This window comes from Cervus canadensis, chromosome 24 (genome assembly GCF_019320065.1).
Source record: "Cervus canadensis isolate Bull #8, Minnesota chromosome 24, ASM1932006v1, whole genome shotgun sequence".
NCBI classification, from domain to species: domain Eukaryota; kingdom Metazoa; phylum Chordata; class Mammalia; order Artiodactyla; family Cervidae; genus Cervus; species Cervus canadensis.
Window position 1 is genome coordinate 15,899,171 of NC_057409.1, and position 20,235 is coordinate 15,919,405.

General features: G+C 38.9%; 1 protein-coding gene and 2 non-coding genes across 3 annotated transcripts in view; 1 reads left to right on the top strand and 2 right to left on the bottom strand.

Moving 5' to 3' along the window:
• The window catches only part of PDE6D (phosphodiesterase 6D), a 54,545-nt gene that overhangs the window by 16,158 nt on the left and 18,152 nt on the right, over positions 1 to 20,235 (top strand). The gene's annotated exons all lie outside the window — the stretch shown is intronic.
• TRNAN-GUU lies at positions 5,112 to 5,184 on the bottom strand. The gene has a single exon. It is a non-coding gene; the product is annotated as a tRNA-Asn (tRNA).
• On the bottom strand, positions 16,667 to 16,773 carry LOC122426963. The gene has a single exon (XR_006265308.1). It is a non-coding gene; the product is annotated as a U6 spliceosomal RNA (small nuclear RNA).

The window sequence follows — 20,235 nt, forward strand, 5'->3', positions numbered from 1 at the left end:
AATATATAAAAGAGCAAGAATCAGGGACCCCAAAGGTAAATAAGTTCTGACCCATGGAATACACCAGTAGCATAATCTGAGCTGACATGCCACAACACCACACGGCATCCTGTATTCTACAGTGTTTGAAGTACCTTTCCAGCCTTGTGTCCCAGGAGAACTGCTTGTCCTGTACCACAAGCTTAGGCATCACAATTTACATTCTATCCCCCAGTCTTGAGTATAGTTTCTCCCTGGTACAGACTTAGCACATAGGAGGGCTATTTATGTCATATAAATGTTAAGAGAATAGGTGTTGAAATCAGGCACTCAAAAACCAGCTTTATGACATACTGGCTTCATGACCTTTGAGCATGGTACTTGCCATCCCTAAACCGCAGATTTCTCATCCATACGAGGCCTGTAATAATCACGCCTACTTCATAGGGTTGTGCAGATTAACTTAGATGTGGATAAAGCACTTAGCCAACATCTGGCACTCAACACATGTTAACCATCACCGTTACACAGTAAGTAAGTGCTGAATATACAGATCAGTGGGACCATTGTGGTTGGGTATGATTCTGCCAAAGATTCTTACATCCAAGAGATGTGTAACATGAATCATGACATCAGAATTATTTTCATTACTTGGTAAAGTCTTCGCCTTTAGTTTCTTCCTCTTTAGTTTATTTGAACAGAACTTTACTCAGACATGGCTGATCTGATAAGGAATATCTGATAAAGTGTCCCAGCTGATTCAAATAATTCTCCAGTTTTATGCAAAAGTTTTCCTATGTTATTGTTTTTAGAAGTTATTTTGGAGGACAGTCTGGTGACTTATTAATACTTTTATATTTTCTGTTTATGAATACTTACATACTTTGTCATTCTACAAAATAGGCTAAACTTTTCTAATTTTCATGGGAAAGCCCTTGGGGTGGGGGGGGTGGGGGGGGGGACCCTTTTTGTTCCATCTCCATTGAAATTTAGAAATCTGAAGTAGAGTGTTGCCAGGAAGCTTCATACATGCTGAGTCGCTTCATTTGTGTCTGACTCTGCGACCCCATGGACTATAGCCCTCCAGGCTCCTCTGTCCATGGAATTCTCCAGGCAAGAATACTGGGGTGGGTTGCCATTTCCTACTCCAGAGGATCTTCCCAACCTAGGGATCAAACCTGCTTCTCTTATATCTCCTGCATTGGCAGGCAGGTTTTTTACCACTAGTGCCACCTGGGAAGCCCCAAGAAGCTTCATAAGACCCTATGTTTGAGCATCTCAGTGTTCCTTCTCAGAGAAGGCAATGGTACCCCAAACCAGTACTCTTGCCTGGGAAATCCCATGGACGGATTGCATGGGATGGTAGGCTGCAGTCCATGGGGTCGCAAAGAGTCAGACATGACTGAGAGACTTCACTTTCACTTTTCACTTTTATGCATTGGAGAAGGAAATGGCAACCCACTCCAGTGTTCTTGCCTGGAGAAGGCCAGGGATGGGGTCGCACAGAGTCGGACACGACTGAAGTGACTTAGCAGGAGCAGTAACTGTTATTTCTGCACACAGTGAGAAGCATTTGGGCAAATAGTCCATTGTTTGTTTGCTGGTTCCTTAAGTGCTGCCAGGAGAGACTTATACTCCTGGGGTCTCTTTTTTGGTCCCAGGAGTGGGTTGGTGGAGGATGGTTAGTAATCTGCACCAAGTTTATTAGCTGTACTGCTTCCCAAACATGTTTTTGGCAGTGAAATATTCTACAGGTCTCCTTGTAGTGTTTCTCTATCCATTTCCAGCACAACAGCCAAAGATTTTATTTTTCCCATAACAATTCTTTAGACAGTTGATTTTTTTTTCCTTACACTGCCAACCTTTCTTGTCTTCATTCTCGCTTGTCCTTCTTTATGCACACAAACTATATAAGCTCTAGCGACTATTTTCCCCTGAAAAATGTAGTTATTCCAGACTTTCACTTCCCTAAAATCCTATTTTTTAGAAACATCTTTTAACTCCCTGTGTCAGTTCTTTGTCCATCTGTGGTAGACTGCCCTCCCTGCCTGGTGGCACAGAGCGTGGGCTTCAGTGGCTATAAATGTTTCTTTCCATTTAAGAGTTTTTCTTCCCAGAACCCTATAGCTACTCAGACCATGGCCCTTGAGCCAATGCTGAATCTCAAGTCCTACGCCAGACGTACTGAGCCAGAATCTAGACTTTGACAAGATTTCCACATGATCTATATGCACATGAAAGTTTAAGAAAGCACTGCTGTAAATCACTGTTTTGCTCAAAGCTGGAAAGCTGTCAAGTGGTGGCTCTTAACCCTGATGTTTAGTGGAATCACCTGGGGAACTCTGAAAACTACTAATACCTAGGTCCCATCTCCAGAGATTTTGATTTAATTGGTCTGTGGGAGTAGTCCAGACATTTGGAATTTTAAATATTCCCCCAGGTGATTCTAATATGCAACCAAGGTTGAAAACCACTTATGTGCATGAATCTTATAATTTACCCTAGTTTCCTAGAATATCATTATATGTTAATCAGTGCAAGACTAATGACTAAGCAAAAGATTAAGCTTTTCACAATTACATTTATTGGGAGGACATATATACGTAGATAGAAAAAATTGGAAATACCGACACAAATATTAAATAGTAATCTCTGGTTTATAGGAATACAGCTATTGTTTTTTGTCCTCTATTTTCCAAATTTTCTATAATAGCCATGAATCCTTTTGGTAAAAAATCCTCACATATGTATATATACTTTTTAATAAATGTGTTTTGTTTTGTTAACGCCTTAATTTTAAACTTTTATATTTTTTCACACACCAATAAATTACAAACATTTTCTCATACCATTAAATATCATTTAAATAGGCTTTTATATTGTTTAAAGTGAATCTTGACCCAGGGTGACTGTATTTTTACTTAAAAGATACGTTTATATACTGACTAGAATCTTTGAGAGACTAACTCCTGGAGAAAGCTATAGTGTTTGGAAGCTTTCCTTGTCCACAGACGGAACTGTTTATTTATGTATATTTTTTCATTTATTTTTATTAATTGGAGGCTAATTACTTTACAATATTGTAGTGGTTTTTGCCATAGATTGACATGAATCAGCCATGGATTTACATGTGTTCCCCACCCTGATTCCCCCCCCACCCCCCACCCCGCTCACATATTAGGAACTATGTTTAAATGGAGACGTCAGAACTGCAGTGAGGTCAGGTCAGACCTTCCCAGAGGCTTTTGCAACTGTCATCAGTTGAGTACCAGCATTTTTTTGAGCACTTAAACCTAACACAGAAAACTTGACTTTTACCATCCCAGAAGATGCTGCCCCCTAGGGAATCCTTAATGATATTTGGATTGCAGCCTACATGTCCTGTTGAAGGGCATTATATTTTTGAATTTCCTCTGCAAATCCTTTTGGTTTAGTTGGAATTGTGCTTCAAGACAACAAATGCCTCTCACAGTTTGAGTCTCCCCTGCATTACTGTGAACATTATGGTATGTAAAACTAGAATATCCTTTGAGCAAAATCTTGAAAATATCAACGGTGTATTATAGTGCTGTAAATCAGCACCACTATATGTAAATCAGACACATCCAGGCTGTGTTGTAATTAAAGAAATTCAAGTACCTCCTTTTTCCCAAACTTGGGAATAAATACCAGTCCTCCCCCAACTTCAAAAGAAAAAATAAATGATCTGCTTATTCTTCTTGACTATTCTATTGTTGACCCAGACCAGTTGCACTATATGGGAAAGGAATAATTTTGCTGATAGTCTCTTTACAATTGGAAGAAAGGAGATGCTTTCTATCGTTGGGGAACCTTTTAAAAGAGGCACAGTAACTGACTTTGTGGGAGAAAAATTCTGCTTGTTATTTTTCACTCCATTTAACCTTTTCTCTACCAAAATCTATATAAAAAAGGTTCAGAAATGTAGAGTCTTTAATTTCAGAGAAATAAGCTTAATGTTTTATTTGCATATTTTTAGTTCTAACTGAGCTTTTAAACTTAGCTTTTCTTCTGAAGAGAAAGATTTCAAAACAGTTCACAACCTAAAGACTTCAGGAGCTATACCTACTAAGATCATGAGGGAATTTGTGTTCCTTTGAGTAGTATTTGATCTGAGTTTGTGCCTTAACCTGAGACAGTAGTGCTATCAACCTGGGCTATCTTGCCTAGTTATGCAAATCAGGAAGAGAGGAGACACCTGGGTATGGCACAGTATCGAAAGGTGATACAGGTTAGTGAGTGGATATTCAGCTTTAGAGGCATGTTTTGGACACTGATACTTATCTTATCTCACAAGACCTGATCATAAGCAAGCCAAAGATGGTACTTTGTACAAGTCTCCATTATAGATAGTCATTCTCACATTGCATTGTAATTATTCTTTTACCTGATAGTTTTCCCTACCTGGAGGAGCACTCCAGAGAACATGTACACAGTCATGTCTTATTAATCATGGTGTGTGCTAGCCCTGAGCCTAACAGTCATAAATGTTTAGTAAAGTTAGACAAATGAAATCTCCAATTTAGCCCTGTTGTAATACAGAACCCTTTGGCCATATTCAAATGTAGATTCAATGGACTTCTTTCTTTTTTCCCAACAATTATAGGTTGATCACTACTTAACACCAGTGTTTAACAACTGTATAGTAGATGACTGTTCTGGAGTTCTGGACATTCTGGAAGGAAAATAAAAGGGAAATGACTTAGGAAAACTTCTATCTAAAATTATATCAAAATTTGGGGATTAGCTTTTCAGACCATATTTATGTTCAGAATGGTATTCTGTTTTGGAGGACATGCATATACTATGGTATCTGTCATTATAGTGCCTTAATTCTTAAATAAGATATGAAAACACAAATTAAGGAAAGACTGTTTCCTGATATTAGTATATTAGGTAAATTAAATGGATGAGACACACATTTAACTTTTGAATACATAGCAAACTTATTGCCCAAAAGCATTACTTTGACTTCTTAGCCATTGGTCAAAAGCATTATTTTGACTTCTTAGCCATTAGTCAAACTCTGTAGTAGTCAGCTTGGAATTTGTACATTCTGAGTAATTGTTTTTGAGGGGTTTTTTGGCTGCACCACACAGCTTATGGGATCTTAGTTTCCCAACCAGGGATTGAACCTAGGGCCACAGCAGTAACAGTGCCAAGTCCTGACCACTGGACCACCAGGGAACTCCCCGTGTAATTGTTTTTTTATCTTTAAAAATGAAATATATGATTGAAATTAGTATAGAATATATGTTATACTGTATATTAAACTATATTTCAATCTGGACCAAACTGCTATTTAAAATTAGTTCCAAACAGTTTTTGTAAGAGAAAATTCAATAAGAAAAAAATTGTATTTACTAAAAGAATATTGTATACAAAAGAGCAGTTTCTTTATAAACGTAGAAAGTGGCTTAGTAGAGTGAGACCTGTGTTCTAATCTGTCTATACCTCTCACTAGGTGTGAGGCATTAAATGTCTGTTAATGTTTCTGAGGCTCTTTCTTCATCTTTAAAATGGGAGTGATACCTGCTTTGATAGGATCAGCTGAGATAAAATGTGTAAAAGAGATTTATAAACTTTAAGGTACTATGCAAATGAATGATGGATTTCATTGATGGCCTTAGTAAATCTGATAGCCTAATTCTGTATCTTTTTATTATTATTAGAACAATGATTTAGAAAATACTAGGGTGGAAGGTGTGTTTGGCATGAGAAATAACTACTACTAAGCTTTTCCTGTATCTAAAGAGCCCATGTGCAGACCAGACCTTTTTGTCATTTATTAATATCAAATAAAACTGCAAAAAAAAAAAGTTGTAATAGTTTGTGTTAGACTCTCCCTCTTGTGTTTTCTAAATTTTTTCTAGTTTTATTGAGATAGAATAGACATAAAATGTGTTTTTTAAATTGAAATATAGTTGATTTGCAAAGTTGGTTAATTTCAGGTGTACAGCAGAGTTGTTCAGAGATAGTTCAGTTCAGTCGCTCAGTCATGTCCAACTCTTTGTGAGAGATATTCAGAGATATTCTTTTTCAGATTCTTTTTCATCATAGGTTATTACCGGATATTGAATATAGTTCCCTGTGCTATACAGTAGGTCTTTGTTTATCTTTTATATATATATATATATTTTTTTTTCTTTATATCTTTTTTATATATGAAACAAAGTGTTAGTTGCTCAGTTGTGTCCGATTCTTTTCAACCCCATGGACTTTAGCCTGCCAGGCTCCTCTGTCCATATGATTTTCCCAGGCAAGAATACTGGAGTGGGTTGCCATGCCCTCCTCCAGGGTATCTTCCCACCAGGGATCAAACCGGAGTCTCCTGCATTGCAGGCAGATTCTTTGCCATCTGAGCCACCAGGGAAACCCAGGGATTAATGTATACACACTACTATATAATGTGGCTCAGATGGCTGCAGTCCATGTGGTCTCAAAGAGTCAGACTGGAGTGAGCCACCAACACTTTCACTTTTCATATGTTATCTCAAACTCCGTCTATCCCTGCCCCCCATAGTGTGTTTTTTAAAAATTTGTTTTTCAGAATAGATCCAGACCAAGAATGTTTTTACTTTCTTTCTATTCCTACAGCTTTCTTTTTCGCATACTTACCAAGTGTTTTTCTGATTATTTTGTGGATTTTTGTTTTTGAAACATTTCCTGACCTTTTCATTAATTTTGAAGGCTTTTTCTTGATATCCCTGTAATTCTTTTTAAAATGCACATTTAACAGCTTTATTGAGATACAGTTCACCCATTTATAATGTATAGTTGAGCGGTTTTTATTCTATTCACAATGCTATGCAGCCATCAACAGTCACTTTGGGAACATTTCATCACCTTTTTAAAAGAAACCTCTGTTTCCTCTTGCAGTCATTCCTCGTTTCCTCTACCCTCCCATCCCAGCTGTAGGAAACCACTAATCTACCTTCTGCCTCTGTAGATTCCACTATTCTGGATATTTCATACAAATGGAATCAAGGAATTTGGGGGCTTTTGTGACTGATTTCTTTCACTTAATGTTTTCAAGTTTCATCCACACTATAGCATATATATATAAGTGTCTAATTCCATTACAATTCCAGACAATAGTCCATAGTGTGGATGTACCACATTTTGTTTATCCATTCATCGGTTGATGAACATTTGGGTTGTCTTCACTTTTTTTTTAGTTATTAGGACTAATATTGCTATCAACATTCACGTACAAGTTTTTGTGTGAACATATGTTTTCATTTCTCTTGGACATATACCTAGGAGAAGAATAACTGGGCTATAAGGTAACTCTGTTTAACCTTCTGAGAAACTGCCAGACTCTTCCAAAAGTTGCACCATTTTACATTTCCACCAGCAGTGTATGAGGGTTCTAGTTTCTCTACATGGTTGTGAACACATGTCTTCCTACTAATACTCATCCTGGAGGGTGTAAAGTAAATATCTCAGTGTGGTTTTCATCTGCATTTCCCTGGTGACTAATGGTGTTGAGCATCTTTTCATGTCCTTTTGACCATTTCCGTATCTTTGGAGAAATGTCTGTTCAGATTCTTGCCCATTTTTTAATTGGGTTATTTGTCTTATTGAGTTGTAAGAGTTCTTTTTTTTTTTTTTTTTTCTTTTTTTCTTTTTTCTTTTTTTTTTTTTGAGTTGTAAGAGTTCTTTATATATTCTGGATACAATTTGCTCCTCAGATCCACGATCTGCAAATATTTTCTCCCACTATGTAGATTGTTTTTCCATTTTCTTAATGGTGTCTTTTGGAGCATATGAGTTTTTAACTTTAATGAAATCCAGTTTATTTTTCTTTTGTCATCTGTGTTTTTCTAGTCTGTCATATCTAAGAAGGGTTTTAACTTACCCAAGGTCACAAAGAGTTATTACTGTATTTTTCCTAAGAGTTTTGTAATTTTAGCTCTTACATGTGAACCTATGATCCACTTGAAGTTAATTTTTATGTATGATGTGAATGTTGGGGGGTCCAGCTTTATTTTTTTGCATGTAGATAGCCCATTGTCCCAGTACCATCTGTTGAAAAAACTATTCTTTCTCCCATTGAATTGTCTTGGCAGCCTTGTCAGACATCAAGTGACCATAAATGTGAGGTTTATTTATGGACTCTCAGTTCTTCCATTGATCTATATGTCTGTCCTTATGCCAGTACCACACCATCTGATTATTGTAGCTTTATAACAAGTTTTGAAATCAGGAAGTGTGATTTGGCCAACTTTGTTTTCTCTCTCAAGGTTGTTTGAGTTCTCTGAGTCCCTTGATTTCCATATGAATTTTAGGGTCATTTTGTCAATTTCAGCCAAAAAAAAAAAAGCCAGCTGGGATTTTGATAATGATTAAGTTGAATTTGTAGAGCAGTTTGGTAAATATCACCATCTTAATCTGCCCAGTCCTCATAATTCTCTCCTGACATGTAGGAGAGAAGCATTGTAAAGAAAAAAGTTCTTTGCCCTCTTTTCACAAGTAAAGACCCTCCAAGCAGAATCTGATAAGTGGGTGAATGAAGGGAGAAACCTCAAAACTCCTGTTGGTCATCCACCAATCCCAGTCTCCCAACTCAGGAAGTTACCGACACTGAGCCTTAGAGAATCCATGCCCAGGGTTATCTGTCCAGAGGCTGGCAGTGGGCAGCTCCCCTACTGACAGGAATGTATATCTACTCCTTCTGACCTCTAAAGTACCCTTGGTAGTTAAGAGATAGTAAATCGGGGGAGGCATGTTTATTTCCTAAGTAGGTGAGCTTGTTTTGTTTTATGGCTGTTGGTTTCTTTTGTTTGCTTGTTTCAAAGTTCTTTAACCTTTATCAGGCAAAACAGTTTGAGAGTTAGCAAGGTAAAATTTGCAGGTTTCACTCAGAGGCAGTGCTTTCTCACCATCTGGAAACTGTAGGCTCCTGAAGAGGCCTAATGTGTGATGATTCTACTGGAAATCAGTTTATAAACATAATTACCGTGTCAGTTAATACTGGAACCAGTGGTTCATTTTTATGTTTGTTCAGTTCTTACCAAACAAATCTAGTTGTATGTACTGGCACTCTCATGTAATAAAGATCAGAGTAAATAATACACAGTTGTTGTTAGAAAACGCCGCGGGAGAAAGAAAAAGCCGCCTCTAAGGACCGGTGGTAAAGACCTTTTTATTAAGCGTCGCTCTCGCTCTCGGGCAGAACTCCCGGGGGGCTGGTGAGTGAGGAGACAAAGGGAGTCTGCAAGGTATGAGGGGTGGGGAGGGGTTTTATAGTCCGGGCAGGGCGTCCAGGCCAGGTCTTTTCATATAAGGAAGAAAGCGCGGGCTACAGCGGTGGTCAGTGTCCGAGGGCTGTGTTGGTACCTGATTGGACCAGGCTGCAGGGGGCCAGCCCCTGAAAGTTTAGCCAGCCTCCGGAATTTGCCTTGTAGCACTTTCCCGGGGGCATGCCCCGACCTTTCAGTTGTGAGGTCTGTCCTTTTGTCCTTTAGGGTTTTGTCTTTTGACTCTTTAAGACTCACACTCTTTTAAATGTTGCCTTTGGGAAAGGTTGGCCTCTTCTGTACTCAGAAGGCTTGGTTCTATTAAGAGCCTCTCTTTCTCCTCAGAAAGACAGGGTGCTTCTCATTGATGGAAACCTGGTTTTTATTCTGATGCCTTATGGCATGATTTCTCATGCCAGAAATGATCTTCCTCTCTTATAACAAAACATGGGGCTTCTAGTGTGCTTTCTTTCTTAAAGTCAGAGGGTCAGAGCAGTCCCTGGAGGAAAGCACAATCTCTGGCTGTTTGGGGAGTGAAGCTGAAGCCAGATCTGGTGACAGTGCTCAGTTCTCCCTGGGAGAAATCTCCTGGTGAGGGAAGACCAGACCTGACTCATTAGGACTGTCCAGTGATCATTCATGGAAATCATAGACAGTTTTCAACCTTACAAATAGATCAATCAAAAGAAAATCACCTGCTGCTTCCAGCTGTTTAATATTAGGTTCAGTCTTTAATATCTCCAAATTTAGTTTTCCCACCCAGAAAGTGAAGTGATGGAAGTAACAGTACCTAACCCATGTGATTTTGTATACGTAAAGCACCTAACGTAAAACTTTACATCCAGTGTTAATGAGTATAAAAAATTTAAATGTAAGAGAGAAAATAGCAGTGCCCATAAGCACCAACTCATAAGAGAAACTTTATACTCAGAGAAAAGAAATGTATTTGGACAGTAATAATGAGTACTATCTAGTGAGCTTCCAGGCATTACTACTGATCTCCTGTGCTCCAGGCACTGTGTTAGTTTTACATACATCAGTTCTCATTGAATCTTCACAAAAATTGTACAAATATTTATTACATTTTGGAGTTGAGGCAAACTAAGCCTTAAGGAAACCACTTCCCTGGTGGCTCTGACGGTAAAGAATCTGTCTGCAATGAGGGAGACCCGGGTTCAATCCCTGGATCAGCAAGATTCCCTGGAGAAGGAAATGGCAGCCCACTCCAGTATTCTTGCCTGGAAAATCCCATGGACAGAGAAGACTGGTGGGCTACAGTCCATGGGGTCACAAAGAGGCGGACATGACTGAAGCAACTTAGCGTTCAAGCCTAAAGAAAGTGACCCCAAGGTCACAAAACTATTAAATAATGGTGCCATGATTATCACCGGGGCTGTGAGAATCCCCTCTTGTGCTTTAAGCACATTGTATACTCGCGGGAGAAGAGGGGATGAAACTGAATGTGAAGGAAGGCTAGACCATGGAGAAGTAACAAGGAAAGGGTCGGGAGAAGAGGGGATGAAACTGAATGTGAAAGAAGGCTAGACCATGGAGAAGTAACAAGGAAAGGGTCTTTCGAGTGTAAAATCAGACTTAGGAAAAACATAAAAAAGGTTTTGGGGGGATGGTGGCACATACAGGGACAGGTCTGTGATGGAACCAGTTTGGCTAGAACAGGTGTTTTTGAAATGAACCTGAGACTCCTTGTGGTGTCAGATGAGCATGTGTGGCTATGCTTGACCCAGTGACAGCAGAAAGCACTGAGAGGTTTATGAGCAGAGAGGAGAAAAGATCCAAGTGATATTTTAGAAACATATAGTCTGGCAGTAGTGTGCAGATTGGATGGGGGGGGGGGGGAAGGTGAAACTGCACTTTATTGGAAGAAAATAGCAGAACTTGCTGACTGACTGGAAAGGAAGGTCAAGAGAGGTCAGGAAGGTCAATGCCCAAAGAAACAAAGCCCTTTGGGCAAGTTTAGCACCAAAATAATTTTGTCAAAAGTTGGAAACTTTTGAGAACAGGCTATAAATGACTCCATAAACTTCCTTTACCCTCCCAAAGCGTAGGCTCCTCCAGGCACCAGTCTATTCTGATGGTCTCACCCTCTTGCCTCTTACTCCACCCAATTCTCCCCAACACCACCCCATCAGAAAGCCCTTTTTTGCTCTAAACACCGTCTCCTCCCTCCAGGAGCACTTCCTGGAGCCCTCCCTTTCCCTGAAACCTGATCCTCCCTCTAGGAGGCACCTCTCCCTCCGGGTTCCAGGGAGGCAGCATTTTCTCTCTCACCTTCTGTGAGGGCCAGGCTGGGCTGGGGGAGTGTGACAGGTGAAAACTTGCATTTCCTGCATTTTTTTGCCTACTGTTCTTTTGAGCCATTTTGTCTTTTTCTCATGTAAGTGCTCCTTCTGTGGTAAAGACATTGTCCCTTTGCTTGTCATATTTTTCTAATTTTTCATTTGACTTAACTTTGTTTATGATGATTTTGAGGTATACAGTGTTCTATGGTTTGACTTTTGAGGTACTTTTTAAATTAAGTAATAGAAATACATTCTTCTTGTAAACAAAGCAGTTTGAAAAACCTAGTCTGCTTCAATCTCTGTCCCCAGAGCACTCTGTCTAGTGAGCACTCTGTCTAGTGCTCGCCCCCTCCTGCTGAAACCACTTGGGTTTTAAACTGTTTTTCTGGAATTTGTACGTACTTTATTCTTCTATGGTTTATTTTCTTTTGCATTTCTTTTTAGAGAAGCCTTCTTTATCCTTAGGTTACATATTCATCTATATTTTCTTTATATGTAATTCTTGAAGCCAATTGTAATATATTATAGTAAACAATATGAGATAATCAACCATTTTTCTTCAATAATTTGGAATTTAACATATGGTATAGAATGAAGCAGGGCTTACCTGGTGGCTCAGACGGTAAATTTCCTGCAATACAGGAGACCTGGGTTCAGTCCTTGGGTTGAGAAGATCTGCTGGAGAAGGAAATGGCAACCCACTCCAGTATTATTGCCTGGGAAATCCCATGGACAGAGGAACCTGGTGGGCTGCAGTCCGTGGGGTTGCAAAGAGTCAAACACGACTGAGCATGCTCATAGTCTTAAATGTCTTAGAAACTACTACTAGTGTAATATACATATGGGTGTCTATTTTTAAAATTTTCAAATTCCATTTTGGAATAATTTTAGGCCACGAGAAGTTGTGAAAATAGAAAGTGAGTTCTCACGTACCTTTCATCCAGTGTCCCTCAATGATAACATCTTACATAGCTATACTACATTATCAAAACTGGGAAAGGGACATTGGTACAGTACCATTAACCACTGTTTTTCCTGGGTCACATACCTTCTAGGATTACCCTGAGAGTCCACTTGGTGAATAACCATGCCAAACAGTCCTGGAACTAGCTGCTTTTCAGCTATCTTATTTACAGTCAGACTCCACAGTGTGTATTAAAAGAAATGAGAAGTGGAGTAAAGAAACCGAGGATATCAAGGAAGCTAGTGGACATTCTGGTCAAAGCCAGCTCTACACAATTTCCTTTTTCTCCTTTCTCTGACAGACTTTTCTGTTGTTCCCCAAGTAGCCAACCAGACGTTTCATAGAATAGCAGATTTCTTGTCCTGTTTGGTATGGATACATCTGTCTCCAGCTTTACCCTGTTTCCAGGCAAGGAGCCAGGAATCAGGTTGGTCAGAGCAGCAGAGGGAATCCATAACCTCTGCTGTTGTTACAAGGTGGAAGCAAACCCTGTTGCCCTCCCCTGTGGCTTCTGACTGAGACAAAGGAAAATAATGTAACAGGAGCGAATTGACAGCAGCCACCTCTGCCAGCAAACACTAATACAGCCGAGAATTTCAGGTTACCTTGGTTGAGTAAACTTAATGCTGCCCTGGACGTTGTTTCTCATGCAGATAATTTGGTCTTGGCACTTGTTTGAGGTCATATGGAAAGAAAATGAAAGTATTAGTTGCTTAGTCATGTATGATTCTTTGCAACCCCATGAACTGTAGCCCACCAGGCTTCTCTGTCCCTGGGATTCTCCAGGCCAGAATATTGGAGTGTGTTGCCATTCCCTTCTCCAGGGGATCTTCCCAACCCAGGGATGGAACCCAGGTCTCCCACACTGCAGGCAGATTCTTTACCATCTGAGCCACCAGGGAAGCCAAGCATATGCTTAATATAAGGTGCCATTGATGTGATAATGGTGTACTTCAGGTTCTTAAACTTAGGGGAAAAAAAGGAAACAAAAATGTCACTTTATGAAGACATCAAAGATATCTTTTCTAAGAGAGAGGCCTTGTGTGGTAGGGAAAGATATATTACAGTGATGTAACAAATTAAGTTCTGGCTTTTTAGGGGGTTCAGATCTGAAATATGATTGTATCTAACTGGGATATAATCTTCAGAAGTTGTTAACTAACATGACTGGCATTTTTTCCTATCACAATGAAAACTTACCATGGATGTGCCCTGCCTGAAGAAATCACAGTAAACAGAAATTTGCTTTTAGAGATTTGCTAGTTAATCTCAAATTAGGGCTTTAAACATTTATTTCAGAAAATTTTCTCCATTTATGAGATAACTTATTTGGTACTTTTAAAACAATAAATTCCTGAAGAGCGATTTAAACCATGTAATTTACAAAAAGAAAAAACAAAACCCAAACAAAAACCACACTTCATTTTCACACAACTGTTCTAAACCGCTAACATTAAATTCATCTGCATAAAAAAGCAGGGGCACTCTCCCCTCTCTCACCCCCTCTCTCCCACTTTTCTCTCCCCCTTCCTTCCCTCCCTCCCCCTCCTCTCTCTTTCCCTCCCCCTCTCCATATCTGTCTGTATCTCTGTCTCTCTTCTCTCCCTCTTCTCTCTCTCAATCTCTGTCCTGGTATACGAAGGAATATCACAGGATCTTAAATATGGTACCTCATTCTAGTTAAATGTGTGCATTTGAATGACCAGCAGGCAGACATTTATTTTTACAAACTAGAAAATCTCTAAAAATAGTATGAAAATATAAAGGATACTCTTCTATTTATTTATAATAATAATAGTCCATTTAAAAATGATACCTTTGTCCTCGGTCAAGTTTCAACTTAATAGAGCTAATGATTTTTGTTTTCTCTGGCATAGTTTAGGAATGTGCCCCTGTTTTGATTTTGGTAGCATCTGTAAGAGACTACATTTTTGAAAGTTTATAATTCTAAACTGTTATTAAAATGGAAAAAAAGGATTATGTCTAGAAATTGATTACTTTTAGGAAGACTGGAAATGAGAACTAAGTGCTGAGTAAACAAGAACTGTACAGTAACTTTAAGATACCTGTTAATAGTGACGTGAAAGTCGCTCAGACGGAATTCTCCAAGCCAGAATACTGGAGTGGGTAGCCTTTCCCTTCTCCAGGGTGTCTTCCCAACCTAGGGATTGAACCCAGGTCTCCTGCATTGCAGGTGGATTCTTTACCAGCTGAGCCACCAGGGAAGAATAAGTGTCATGAAAAAAAGTACTTTACAAAGTAGAATAAAAATAAAATACTAATTAAGAAATTAGTCCCTTTTTTGCCTTAATTCAAGCATTATCCTAAAAGAAAAATCCTTTCCAAGAAAACATACTCTATGAAAACTAATGTTGACTGTCCTTATACAGAGTACCCTAGACTTAATAATTTGGAAGCAAATTCTTATTCATTCTACTTAACCCTATTACCCCATCCCCCCCAAAATTTTTTTTTTTGCTAATTACTTTTGGCACACTGGAAAGTTATTGATTGATGTGATGCAAAAGCCAGGATAGCCAAAGATTTCCCTGTTTTTTGCTATCAACTCAGTGAGTGGGAATACCTCTGCCTTCAGTAAGTCCATAAACCAAATTAGGGAAACAGTAACTAGTACACAAAACAGCTGCTAAAAGCTTGTGAGTATTCAGAATAAAAGGAATAATGAGGAGCAAGTACTAGAAAATCAGACAGAGGAAGACAAAAATAGACATTCAGGAGGGCCATTTGGCAAGCAGAGGCTCATTTTTAAATCTTGATTCTTTCAGAGATGTTGGATTATAGTGTCTGTCTTAGCCAGGAGATACAAACATGTGACGCGATTATTCTGCCCCTCTTTTTAAAGAAGCCCGCACACCTCTGCCTTTATGAAACCAGTGACACCAGAATTGACCGGGGCGGAAGCTGCTGCAAAGGTTAATCTGATCAAATTCAATAGATCCTCCTGGAATCCTCTCCATCTGCAGAAGTTACCATATTATTAGAGCAGTGAGGGAGCCAGGGCCAAGTCTTCACTACAGAGAAAAGCTTCCAGAGAAAGAAATTCAAGTGACCTAGGGTATGAAAAATTAGGCCTGTTCTTTGGTTAAGAATTAGGAAGTGATTCTTATTGAAGTTATTTGTGCTTTTGTTTTTAAGTAATATACAGATTAAAATGTTTTCAAATAGTGTAAAAGATTATACAGTGAAAACTAAAACTTTTGCAGTGTAAAAGCTGAACTGTGTTTTCTTTAAAAAAAAATCAGATGGAGGAATAATTTATGTATTAAAAGAAATAGCCTCTAGAAGATTTAAATGGGAGGAATAAGACAGTGACAGAAGAAATGAGGATTTCTGGCAGTTTGCAGTTTTGGTCAGAGAAGGAAGAGACTTCTGTAAAGGCTTCTGGATTTTTCATCATATTAGACCTTTCCCAATCCTACATTATAAAAACAATCCCCATATTTCCCTCTGTATTTTTCTCCTTCCTTGCTTTCTTTCTTTTTTAACTTTGATCTGTCTGAAGTACATTTTAATAGAAGGAGTGAGATAGAGATTTAATTTTTCTATATGACCACCCTTTTGTCCTAACACTATTCAATAGTCCCATCGTTTTTTGCTACTGATTTTAAATGTTTCCATTAATATGTTCAGTTCAGTTCAGTTGCTCGGTCATATCCGACTCTTTGTGACCCCATGGACTGCAGCATGCCAGGCTTCCCTGTCCATCACCAACTCTCAGAGTTTGCTCAAACTCATGTCCATCAAGTCGGTGATGCCATCCAACCATCTCACCCTTTGTCGTCCCCTCCTCCTGCCTTCAGTCTTTCCCAGCATCAGGGTCTTTTCAGATGAGTCAGCTCTTCACATCAGGTGGCCAAAGTACTGGAGTTTCAGCTTCAGCATCAGTCCTTCCAATGCATATTCTGAACTGATTTCCTTTAGGATGGACTGGTTGGATCTCCTTACAGTCCAAGGGACTCTCAAGAGTCTTCTCCAACACCACAGTTCAAAAGCATCAATTCTTTGGCGCTCAGCTTTCTTTATGTCCAACCCTCACATCCATACATGACTACTGGAAAAACCACAGCTTTGACTAGATGAACCTTTGTTGGCAAAGTAATGTCTCTGCTTTTTATTTATTTTTATTTATTTATTTATTTTTTTAAAATATGGAACGCTTCACGAATTTGCGTGTCATCCTTGCGCAGGGGCCATGCTAATCTTCTCTGTATCGTTCCAATTTTAGTATATGTGCTGCCGAAGCGAGCACATGTCTCTGCTTTTTAATATGCTGTCTAGATTTGTCATAGCTTTTCTTCCAAGGAGCAAGCATCTTTTAATTTCATGGCTGCAGTCACCATCTGCAGTGATTTTGGAGCCCCCAAAAATAAAGTCTGTCACTGTTTCCATTGTTTCCCTATCTATTTGCCATGAAGTGATGGGATCAGATACCATAATCTTAGTTTTCTGAATGTTGAGTTTTAAGCCAACTTTTTGACTCTCCTCTTTCACTTTTATCAAGAGGTTCTTTAGTTCTTCTTCACTTTCTGCCATAAGTGTGGTGTCATCTGCATATCTTAGGTTATTGATATTTCTCCCGGCAGTCTTGATTCCAGCTTGTGCTTCATCCAGCCCAGCATTCCTCATGATGTACTCTGCATATAAGTTAAATAAACAGGGTGACAATATACAGCCTTGATGTACTCCTTTCCTGATTTGGAACCAGTCTGTTGTTCCATGTCCAGTTCTAATTGTTGCTTCTTGACCTGCATACAGATTTCTCAGGAGGCAGGTCAGGTGGTCTGGTATTCCCATCTCTTGAAGAATTTTCCCATCTCTTTAAAAATTCTCTTTAAGAATTTTAATATGTACTGAATTCCATATGATTTTTTTCTCTTCCATTGATCTGTCTAGTCATATTCAACACTATTTTAGTTCTTAAAGCTCTATAAGTTTTAATATCTGTAAGGATATATTTCTTGTTACTTTTTTCTTGTTACTCTTCAGGATTTTCCTGATGATTCTCATACTTTCCATATGAATTTTAAGATCAGTTTTCAGGTTTTTTAAAAATCCTAGAGTTTACATTTATTTGGATTGCATTAAATTTACAGATGAATCTATGATATTAATTTTTTCCATCCAAAATTAGGATATGCTTTTCCATTTATTTAATATTTCTTTTGTGTCCCTCAGTAGCATTTAGAATTTTTTTCTGATAGAGCTTGAGCCAAGCAGCCTTACTTTTATTGTTTATTATTTACAGTAACTTTTCTTTTGATTCTTCTCAGTTTTCCAGATATATAACGATATCACTGGCACATAATGATTATTTTATTTTCTCTTTTCCAATTTTTATATTTCCTATTTCTTTCTCTTATAATTATGTTGTCTAGTACCTCCAGAATAAAATAATAGTGGCACTAGAAGATATCTCTGCCCTACTTCTGACTTTAAAGGGAATGTTTCTAGCGTTTACCCAGTAAGTGTGAATCATGGTTTGTTTTACATAAACACCTTTATTTCTCCTTGCTCAACATTTTTTTGGGGAGTGGGTAAAGTAGAAAAGGGTAGCTTTATTGCTTTGCCAGGCAAAGGGAGCCATAGTAGGCTGATACCCTCAAAGTAAGTACCCCTTACTTAACATTTCTTTCTCTTTTTTTTTTAAAAGGGGAAATCTTTAATTTGTAAATCTCTTATGTGAGTCGAGAATAAAAAAGAACCAACAACTTCTAAAAATGAAGTAGATAGTATTGGAATATTTAAAGCTTACTGAGTGGGACTTCTTTTTTTTTATTGGGGTATAGTTGATTTGCAACGTTGTATTAGTTTCTGCTGTACAGCAAAGTGAATCAGTTATATATATTCTTATATCCACTTCTTTTTATTTTTTTATTTTGGGGTTTTTTTTTTCTGGCCACACCACACAGCTTTTGGGATCTCAGTTCCCCAATCAGGGATTGAACCCAGGCCACAGCCATGAAAGCCCGGAATCCTAACCATTAGGCAACCAGGGAACTCCCTCTCCACTCTTTTTTAGATTCTCTTCTCATGTAGGCCATTACAGAGTACTGAGTATAGAGTTCCCTGTGCTATACAATAGGTCCTTACCAGTTGTCTGTTTTATGTATAGTAGTGTGCGTGTGTGTCAGTCTGGGTCTCCCCATCTATCCCTCCACCCCACCTCTTTTCCCCCTTGTTCACCATAAAGTTGTTTTCTGCACCTGTGACTCTTTCTGTTTTGTAAATAAGTACATTTATACTCCACATTTCTTGACTCACTCTCTCACCTGAATCCGAAACATTTCTTTTCATACATTGTTAAAAAACTTATATTTGTTCTTCCATTGCCTAATAGTCATCCTCAATTGCATCACCCAAAGACAGTAAAACTCAGGATGTGGATGAATGGGCGAAGTAAAGGAGACCTGAATTAATGGTTGAAAGAATTAAAAGCTCTGTTCTACCTGTGAGTCAGTTTCTTGAGCAATCAGCTTCACCTCGAGTAGGAGCCAGTGACTGAAACTGGAATTGCCATTGGCTTGAGCAGTTTGGTGTTTCTAGAAGTGCTGAAGACTTAAGAGTTTTTCTGGGTCTTCTTAAAAATAAGTTGTTTGGAACTCTCATTAAGAAAAAAACATGGTAGTTTTAAAAATTATAATAGAAGAGTAGATTTTAATCTTTGAAGGATAGGAAAAGAAATTTATTCCCTGTCATGGAGAGACAGTGGGAATAGTGGAAGAATCTTAAGCTTCAGAGTCTGACCATCATTCCAAATCCGGGGCTGCTGCCTCTTGGCTGTGCAACTTTGATTAGGATACTGAGCAGCTCTGCTTTATGGCCTTTTTCTTAGTCATCACATGATGAGGAACTGCCGTTCTTTGGGACAAGTTTTGCTCTACAGCATTTATGGCATTATATGAAAGTGGCATAAATAAATGTTTAAGCCACTAAGAGTGTTTCCTTCTCTCAGTAATGGAAGTGGAGACTAGTCACACTTGATATGTTTTAGAGAGATTTTCTTGGGATGATATGGGGACCATTGCTCTGCAGTTGGTACATCTGGGGCATTTATAGCCGGCCTTTGCCAACGATAATTACTGTGTCTTTGTTGCTCTGCTTCTCTGTCATGGTTGCCTCCACAAGGGTCCTCTGAGCTAAAGACTGGTTTCTTCCCATCTCCTTTTGTCAGCTTGTCTGGTGTGGCCTTGTGGTGATCATAACACTTGATTGGGTTCCCAAAAAGCAGCTTGACTCTCCTGATCTTTCTGGCTCCTCTCATGAGAGACCTCAAACAAGTATCCAGAGAGCACAGAGGTGCGTGTGCATGCAGGCCAGATTGCTTCAGTTCTGTCTGACTCTTTGCAACCATAGAGGACCATAGCCTGGCAGGCTTCTCTGTCCATAGGGTTCTCTAGGTAAGAATACTGGAGAGGGTTGCCATGCCCTCCTCCAGAGGATCTTCCAGACCCAGGGATCGAACCTGCGTCTCTTAGGTCCCTTGTATTGGCAGGCGGGTTCTTTACCACTAGTGCTGTCTGGGAAGCCCCTGGAGGTGCATGGGCCACAGTATATTCACTGTGCCTAGATAAGAATGGGGTACAGCAAGGGATTGGAAGGGATATGAAGCAGAAAGGAGACTAGAGAGATGCTGGGGCACAATGTAAAGAACTTTAAATGCCAAGCTAAGAAATTAGCAACAGTGAAAATCTTTTGAAAATTTTTGAAGAGG